The sequence below is a fragment of the Galeopterus variegatus genome, unplaced genomic scaffold (assembly GCF_000696425.1).
Source record: "Galeopterus variegatus unplaced genomic scaffold, G_variegatus-3.0.2 Scaffold4517, whole genome shotgun sequence".
Taxonomy (NCBI): domain Eukaryota; kingdom Metazoa; phylum Chordata; class Mammalia; order Dermoptera; family Cynocephalidae; genus Galeopterus; species Galeopterus variegatus.
Genome location: NW_007730628.1, coordinates 79963 through 90160, shown reverse-complemented (window position 1 = coordinate 90160; position 10198 = coordinate 79963).

The window sequence follows — 10198 nt, the reverse complement described above, 5'->3', positions numbered from 1 at the left end:
TCCCACATACAGACCGGCCGCTCACTGGCTGAGCGAGGTGAGGGCGCAACACCGAGGGTTGTGATCCCGTTGCCGGTTCCGGTCCAGTACAGGCACGACACTGCGGTTGTGATCCGTTGCCGGTCACGAAAAAAGACAAAAAAGAAAAAAAAAAAGCACAATGCAGTCTTTTCTAATTTTTTGTCTATAAGAAAAGCTATTTTTCTTCTTCACTAAATGGGGAAACTGATTCACTGCTCTCAACAATCTGCATCCTTTTTTTACTTTCTTATCTCTGTTCATAAATAAACTTGCTCTCAGGATTCTATGCTCTTTCATTTCTTCAGGGATTCCAAGAAGCTTCCCTCCTGTAATACCAACCTTTCTATATCGATATCTATAATATGTTCACAATATAAGTATCCTGTAGTTTGAACTCAATGCTATGTATTCTCACTAGTTACTATCATACCTCTCTTCTTTGTAATTGAACTCTTTAAAGATTGGTACACTGCAATGTTTTCTAAAATGCATTCTAGGTAACACTAATCCTAAAAGACATTAAAACAACATCAAAGAGTTCCTAGATCAAATAACTTTGAGGTAATCTATACAAGAGATTCATAATGTACACTAGCATATTAAAGTCTCTAAGAAGTATTGCATAAGTGGGACTAACGTGCCTAGAAAAATATTTTCAAGACAAATGAGTAAACATTACACCAGGGCAATCAACATTCCAATGCTACGAATCCATCGAGTTCAGGGTAAGCCATGCACTACTTGCTACTAACCAATATGCATTTTTGAGTCTGATATTACTTGATCTCTATAAAACTTTCTCTACTGAAAACCCTGTCTTCTCCTGGCTTTCATTACATAGTTTTCTCCTGGCTTTCCTTTTACTGCTCTAGCCTCAAAACTGATCACTTTCTCTGGATGATTTAATTAATTAATATAGCTTCCAGTGTTTCTGTCTTCAATATAGATCCACTCCAAGCTCATTCTAATTCAGGAACCATATATCTGATTGCTCCATGGTCATCTTTGCTCACTGAAACTTTGAAATCAGAAGGTTCAGGTCTAGACTCATGTTCTCTACTCATCAACTGTTCAGATCAGATCAAGGCAGACATCTAAGCACCAAATTGGATTGCACTCTTTGCTTCATAGTCGGGAACTGGGTCCTGTAAATTCTTTTTCTTTTAAAAAAACATTTTATTGAAACATATTGATTGTATATATTTATGGGGTACAGAGACATTTCAATACATTCAGGGTAATTAGTATATTCATCATTGCAAAACTTAATCATTTCTTTGTAATGTGCACATTTTATCTCCTCTCTTTGAATCGTTTGGTAACATGCAGTAAATCATTGTTAATTATAGATTCCTGGGTCAACTGAATACCAATAGGACTTATTTTTCCTATATTGCTGCAAATGACAGAATTTCGTTCTTTTGTTATTGTTGAGTAGTATTCCATTGTGTATATGTACCTCATCTTCTTTATCCAATCATCTGTTGATGGACATTTAGGTTGATTCCATATCTTGCCTATTGTGAACAGAGTTGCAATAAACATGTTGTGTATATGTACCTCATTTTCTTTATCCAATCATCTGTTGATGGACATTTAGGTTGATTCCATATCTTGCCTATTGTGAACAGAGTTGCAATAAACATGGGAGTGCACATTTCTCTTCACCATGTTTTCTGTTTCTTTGGGTACACATCCAGTAGTGGTATGGCTGGGTCATATGGTAGTTCTTTCTTAGTTGTTACAGAAACCTCCATACTGTTTTCCATAATGGCTGTACTAATTTACAATCCCACCAACAATGTATAAGGGTTCTTCTTTCTCCACCTTTTTGCCAGCATTTGTCATTTTCTGTTTTTTGAAAATAAATAGCCAACCTAAATGGGGTGAGATGGTATTTCAATGGGATTGTGATGTGCATTTCCCTGATGATTACTGAAGTTGAGTATTTTTTCATATACCTTTGGTCATTTGCATGCCTTTAAAAGAAATTTCTGCTCAGCTCCCTTGTGATTTTTAAATTGAGTTATTTATTACGATTAAGTTGTTTGAGTTCCTTGTATATCCTGGATATTAGTCCTTTGTTATATGCACAATATGCAAATATTTTCTCCCATTCGGTAGGATGTCTGTTCCCTCTGCTGGCAGAAGCTTTTTAGTTTCCTAAAATCACATTTCTTTCCTTTAGCTTTTGTTGCTTGTGCTTTTGAGGTCTTATTCATAAAACTTTTGCCCTAGTACTATGTCCTGGAGCTTTTCCCCTGTGTTTTCTTCTAGAATTTTCATAGTTTCAGGTCTTACATTTAAGCTATTAATCAGTTTGAGTTGATTTTTTATATGGTGAGAAACAGCAGTCAGTATCACTCTTCTACACATGGCTATCCAGTTTTCCCAGAACCATTTAATGAAGAGGTTGTCCTTTCCCCAATGTATGTTTTTAGCACCTTGATCAAAGATTAGTTGGCTATAAGTACATGGGTTATTTCTGGGTTTTCTGTTTTGTTCCATTGGTCCAAGTGTCTGACTTTATGCCAGTACCATGCTGTTTTGATTACAATAGCTTTTTAGTATAATTTGAAGACAGGTAGTATAATGCCTTCTGCTTTACCCTTTTTGCTCAGGATTGCATTGGCTATTCAAGGTGTTTTGTTCTTCCATAAGAATGTGAGGATTGCTTTTTCTACTTCTTTGAAGAATGTCATTGGTATTTTGACAGGGATTGCATTGAATCTGTAGATCACTTTGGGTAGTATCGACATATTCACAACATAAATTCTACCAATCCATGAGTAGAAAATGTCTCCTCATTATTTTGTGTGCTCTTTAATTTCTATCATCAGTGTCACGTAGAGATCTTTTCATTGTAGAGATCTTTCACCTCCTTGGTTAGACTTACCTATGTATCTAATTTTTTTAGTAGCTATTATAAATGGGATTTTTTTCTTGATTTCTTTTTCGGCTAGTTTCTTGGTGTATAGAAATGCTACTGACTTTTGTATTTCGATTTTATATCTTGCAAGTTTACTGAATTTGTTTATCAGCTCTAAGAGATTTCTAGTAGAGTCTTTACATTATTCGATATATAAGATCCTGTCATCTGCAAATATGGGAAATATGACTTCCTCTTTTCCAGTTTGGGTACCCATTATTCCTCTCTCCTGCCTAGTTACCTTGGTTAGAACTTCCAAACTATGTTAAATAGAAGTGGTGAGAGTGGGCATTCTTGTCTTGTTCCTATCTTAGAGGGAAAGTTTTCAACTTTTCCGCATTCATGATGTTAATTGTGAGTTTGTCATATATGTAATTTATTGCATTGAGATACTTTTCTGGTTGGATTTTATCAAATGCCTCTTCTGCATCTATTGAGATGATTGTATGATTTTTCTGTTTCAATTTCTTGATGTGGTGTATCACATTTACTGATTTGCATATGTTGAACCATCCTTACATCCTTGGGATAAATCCCACTTGATCACAGTGTATAATCATTCTGATGTGTTACTGGATTCTGTTTGATAGTACTTTGTTGAGACTTTTTGCATCTGAGGTCATCAAGGATACTGACCTGTAGTTTTTTTGTTGAGTCTTTATCAGGTTTTGGGATCAGAATGATGCTAGTCCCATAGAATGAATTTGGGGGAATACTGTCTGCTTTGATTTCCTGGAATGGTTTGAAAAGAATTGGTACTACATCTTCTTTAAAAGTTTGGTAGGATTCAGCAGTGAAGTATTCTAGTCTTGGGCTTTTCCTCGTTGGGAAACTGTTGATTACTGATTCACTCTTGTTGCTTGTTATTGGTCTCTTCAGGTTTTCTATTTCTTCTTGGTTCAGTCTTGGTAGGTTGTATGTGTCCAAAAATTTATCTATTTCCTCTGGATTTTCAAATTTGTTGGTGTATAGTTGTTCATAATACTCTCTAGTGGTTCTTTGCATTTCTGAGGAATCAGATGTAATTTCTCCTTTTTCATTTCTGATTTTTGATATTTTGCTCTTTACTTTTCTTAGTCTAGCTAATGTTTGTCAATTTCATTTACCTACTTAAAAAAATAACTTTTTGTTTCAGTGAACATTTCTATCATTTTTGGGGGGTCTCTATTTCATTTAGTCTACTAATTTTGGAATTGGCTTGTTCTTGCTCTTCTAGTTCATTGAGGTGTAATGCTAGGTTATTTGGGATCTTTTAACTTTTTTGATGTAATAATCTTCCCTCTTTGTACTGCTTTTGCAGTACCCCCATAGGGTTTGGTATATTGTGCATGTATTTTCATTTGTTTCAAGAAATTTTTTGATTTCCTGTTTTATTGCTTCTTTTATCCATTGGTTTTGGTATCAGGATGATGTTTGTTTCATAAAATGAGTTTGGGAGTTTTGCCTCTGTTTCAATATTTTGGAATAGTCTGTAAAGAACTGGTGTCAGTTCCTTTTTGAATGTTTGGTAGAATTCTGCTGTGAATGAATCTGGTCCTGGACTTTTCTTTGTTGGCAGCCTTCTGATAACAGCCTCAATCTCTTTTATTGTTATTGGTCTGTTCAGATTTTTTACATCTTGTTGTCTCAGTTTTGGTAATTTGTGGGTGTCCAGATATTTATCCATTTCCTCCAGATTTTCAAATTTGTTGGCAAATAGTTGTTTATAGTGTCTCTAATGATTCCTTGTATTTGAGAGGTATCATTTATAATATCACCTTTTTCATTTCTAATTTTTGTTATTTTGGTCTTTTATTTTTTTTAGTTGGCCTTGCTAATGGTTTCTCAATTTTATTTATCTTTTCAAAAAACAACTTTTTGATTCATTGATCTTTTGTATCATTTTCTCAGTTTCAATTTCATTAAGTTCTGCTCTGATCTTAATGATTTCTTTCTGGCTGCTAACTTTGGGTTTGGATTGTTCTTGTTTTTCTAGTTCTTTAAGGTTGTTCACTTCCAATCTTTCCCTTCTTCTGAACTAAGCATTTAAAGTGATAAATTTCTGCCCTAGGAATGTTTTTGCAGCATCCTGCAGGTTTTGGTATAATGTATCATTGTTTTCATTACTTTCAATAAATGTTTTGATTCCGTTTAATTTCTTCTTGGACCCATATGTCATTAAGTAGAATGTTGTTTAATTTCCATGTGTTTGAATAGTTTCCAGAATTTCGTTTGTTATTGATTTCTAATTTTACTCTATTGTGGTCTGAGAAAATACATGGGATAATTCCAATTTTTTTGAATTTGTTGACACTTGATTTGTGACCTAATGTGTGATCTATCCTGGAGAATGATCCATGTGCTGATGATAAAAATGAATATTCTGAGGTTGTTGGATGAAATGTTCTGTAGATATCTGTCAAGTCCAATTGGTCTAGTATGTTGTTTAGATCTTGTGTTTTTCTGCTGATTCTTTGCCTAGATGATCTGTCCAATATTGATAGTGGGGTGTTCAGGTCCCCTGCTATTATGGTAGTAGTGTCTATTTCCTTCTTTAGGTCTAATAGAGTTTGCTTTATTAATCTGGTTGCTCCAACGTTGGGTGCGTATATATTTATGATTGTTAAGTCTTCTTGATGGATCAATCTTTTTATCATTATGTAGTGGCCCTCATTATCTCTTTTTATGGTTTTTAGTTTAAAGTCTGTTTTATCAGATATAAGAATAGCTACTCCAGCTTGTTTTTCTTTTCTATTTGCATGGTAAATCTTTTTCCATCCTTTCACTCTTAGTCTATGTGAGTCTTTATGGGTGAGGTGGGTCTCTTCTAGGCAGCATATAGTTGGGTCCTCCTTTTTAATCCAGTCAGCCAGTCTGTGTCTTTTGATTGGGGAATCTAAGCCTTTTACTTTAACAATTGTTATTGAAAAGTATTGATTTAATCCTAGCATTTTATTGATTTTTGTTTGGATGTCTTAATTGTCTTTTGTTCCTTTCTTTCTGATGTACTGTTTGTCTTCTGTATTTGTCGGTTCCTTAGGTTGCATATAAACTTTTTTTTTCTCTTCATCGTTGGCATTTTTATTTTACTAGTGGGTTTTGATTTTTCTTGAATTCTTATGGCAGTGGTAGTTATTTTTCAGGAACCAAACCCAGTACTCCCTTGAGAATTTCTTGTAAGGGAGGTCATGTAGTAGTAAACTCCTGCAGTTTTTGTCTGAGAAATATACTATTTGCCATTCATTTCAGAAGGATAGCCTTGTGTGGTAAATTATTCTTGGCTGGCAATCTCTGTTGTTTAGTATTTTGAATATATCATCCCATTCCTTTCTGGCTTCTAGGGTTTGTGATGAAAAGTCTGATGTTAGTCTGATTGAGATTCCCTTATAGGTGATTTGATGCTTCTCTCTTGCAGCTTTTAAGATTCTCTTTTGTCTTTGAGTTTTGCCAATTTGACTATAACATGTCTTGGAGAAGACCTTTTTGGGTTGAATACAGTTAGGAATCTCTGAGCTACCCAAATCTGAAGATCTGTGTCTTTTCCTATACCTGGGATGGTTTCTGCCACTATTTTGTTGAATATGTTTTCAATGCAATCTCCTTTTTCCTCCCCTTCTGGAATACCCATGACTCAGATATTTGAGCCCTTAAGGTTTTCTGATATCTCTCTTAGATTTTCTTCAATGCTTTTGATTCTTTTTTTTTTTTTGTCTGCCTGTGTTATTTCAAACAGCCCATCTTCAAGGTCAGAAGTTCTCTCTTCTGCTTCTGCAAGCCTGCTGGCTAAACTCTCTGTTGTGCTTTTTATTTCACTGAATGAATTCTTCAGCTCAGCAAGTCTGCTACATTCCTTTTCAGGGCATTGATTTCCTTGTACATTTCTTTTTTCAGGTCCTGTATACTTTTCCTTGTTTCTTCCTGTTGTCTAACTGAATTTTCTTGTATTTCATTTAGTTTCCTTAGAATTATCACTCGAAATTGCTTGTCAGACATTTCAAGGGCTTCTTGTTCTATAGGATCTAGAGCCTGAGATTTATTACCCTTTGATGGTGTACTTTCTTGATTTTTCATATTTCTGGTATCTTTCATTTGATGCTTAGTCATTGTGGTAGGGGATTTCATGGTCCACTGGTTTGCCACTATTCTCTGGCTAGGATACTGCTGGGGCTGCCAATTTGGCACGGCTGCCTCAGTGTCTGCTTGGTCACCCACTGGTGACTTGGGTACATGGTCACCTCGGGTTTTAGGCCTCTCCAGGGAGGTGCCTCTCTAGTTGGTGCGCACTCGTCCAGGCTGGGGATGGAGTCCAGCAGCAGCGAGGTCCACCTGCTGGGTCACATGCTGGCACCACAGGATACGTGGTCTACATGGATCTTGGGTCTCTCCAGTAGGCTGCCTCTCTCATCAGCATGCACTCGGCCGGGCCAGGGATGGAGTCAGGCAGTGGCGGCAAGGCCTACCTCTTGGGTCACTCACTGGCACTGTGGGGCATGGAGTCTCTGCAGATCTCGGGCCTCTCCAGTGGAGCGCCTCTCTGGTCGGCTTGTACTAGACCAGGCTGGGGATGGAGTCAGGCAGTGGCGGTGAGGCCTACCTGCTGTGTCGCATGCTGGCACCACAGGGTGCGTGGTCTCTGTGGATCTTGGACCTCTCCAGCAGGACACCTCTCTGATCCTACACCACATTTTCTTTATCCATCCATCCACTGATGAACACTTAGGTTAATCCCACATCTTGGTTATTATGAATAATGCTGCAATAAATATGGGAATCAAGATATCTCTTCCACACCTATTTCATTTCCTCTGGATATTTCCCTAGTACTGAGATTGCTGGATCATATGGTAGTTTTATTTTTAATTTTTTGAGGACTCTCTATATTGTTTTCCATAATAGCTTTTCTAACTTACATTACCACCAGCAATGTACAGGTTCCTGTTTCTCCACATCCTAATCAGCATTTGTTATCTGTCATCTTTTTGATAACAGCCACTTTTTTGATGACAGCCACACTAACAGGTGCAAAATGATATTCCATTATGGTTTTAATTTGCATTTCTCCAATGATTAGTGATGCTGAACATTTTTCCATATACCTCTTGGCAATTTGTCATCTTTCGAGACATATCTATTCAGGTCCTTTGCCAATTTTTTCATCAGGGTATTTGTTTCCTTGATTTTGAATTATTTGAGTTTCTTATATATTTTGGATATTAATCCCTTATAAAATGTATGGTTTGCAAATCTATTCCCCCATTCTGTAGGTTACCTATTCACTGTGTTGATTGTTTCCTTTGTGGTGCAGAAGCTTTTTACTTTGATGTAATCCCATTTGTCTAATTTTTTGTTAGCTTCTGTTGCCTTTCCTTTTAGAGTCATATCCAAAAATCACTACCCAGACCCATGTTTTATTCGAATTGTTTGTTTCCTTATCATTGGAGATTTCCCCCTATGTTTTCTCCTAACACTTTTACAGTTTCATGTCTTATGTTTGAGTATTTCATCCATTTTGTGTTGATTTTGTATATGGTAAGAGATAATGGTCTAATTTCATTCTTGTGCATATGAATATCAAGTTTCCCCAAAACCATTTATTGAAGAGACTGTTCTTTCTCCTTGGTGTGTTCTTGGCACCTTTATTGAAAATCAATTCAGGGGGCCGGCCCGTGGCTCACTCGGGAGAGTGTGGTGCTGATAACACCAAGGCCACGGGTTCGGATCCCATATAGGGATGGCCGGTTGCTCACTGAGTGAGCGTGGTGCTGACAGCACCAAGTCAAGGGTTAAGATCCCCTTACCGGTCATCTTTAAAAAAAAAAAAAAAAAAAAAAAAGAAAATCAATTCATCTTAAATTTATTTCTGGGCTCTCTATTCTGTTCCTTCAGTCTATGTCTCTGTTTTTATGCTAGTACAATGCTGTTTTTATCACTATAGCTTTGGAATAGATTTTGAAGTCATGTAGTATGGTGCTTTCAGCTTTGTTCTTTTTGTTCACGATTGCTTTGGCTATTTGGGGTCTTTTGTGCTTCCATATGAATTTTTGGACTGTTTATTCTAATTCTGTGAAAAATATCTTTAGAATATTGATAGGAATTGTACTGAACATGTAGATCACTTTGGGTAGTATGGACATATGAACAATATTAATTCTTCCAATCCATGAACACAGAATATCTTTCCATTGTTTGTGTCTTCTTCAGTTCTTTTCATAAATGTTTTATAGTTTTCAACAGTTCTTTCACCTCCTAGGCAATGTTTCAATGAGCAGTTCTTTACATCTTTATATTACTTGTATGACAATCTTAAAGTGTCTTTGAAATCCAATATTTCTAAGAGTATTTTTGTCATTAAGAGAGTATTTTTCAGCATTTTAGGCTTAACGGAAAATTAAGCAGAAAGTACACAGCATTTGCATATGCAACATCCTCGGCTCACACACACACATGCTGTTACCCCTATTAAAACATCTTGCTTGTATTCACCATTACAGTATCATACAGAATAGTTTCACTGCCCTAAACATCTACTATGCTCCACCTATTCATCCATCCATCCCTCTCTCCCCCAAATTCTAGCAACCACTGTTCTTTTCATTGTCTCCATTGTTTTGCCATTTCCAGAATGTAATATAGTTGGAAATGCACAGTATGTAGCCTTTTCAGATTGACTTCTTTCACTTACCAATCTGCAGCAAAGGTTCCTCCATGTGTTTTCATGGCTAAGCTCATTTCTTTTTAATCATCAAATAATATTTCATTGCATAGCTGTATAACCATTTGTTCATCCATTCACCTACTGAAGAACATCTTGGTTGCTTCCATGAATAAAGTTGCTATAGTTTTTTGTGTAGGGTTTTGCATGGACATAAGTTTTCAACTCATTTGGATAATACTAAGAAGTACAATCGCTGGATTGCATGGTAAGACTACATCTAGCTTTGTAAGAAACTAACAAACTGTCTTCCAAAATGACTACCATTTTACATTAGCACCAACAGTGAATGAGAGTCATTGTTGCTCCCGCATTTGGCACTGTCAGTGTTTTGGATTTTAGCCATTCTAATAGATGTGTAGTGGTATTTCATTGTTGGTTTAACTCCCTAATGACATACAATGTGAAGCATCTTATGATATACATATTTGCCATACATATACCTTCTTTGGTGAGAGATCTGTTCAGAACTTTTGCCCGTTTTTTAATTGGGTTTTTTTTCCTTATAGTTTAGTTTTATAAGTTCTTTGTATACTTTGGATGGAAGTTCTTTATCA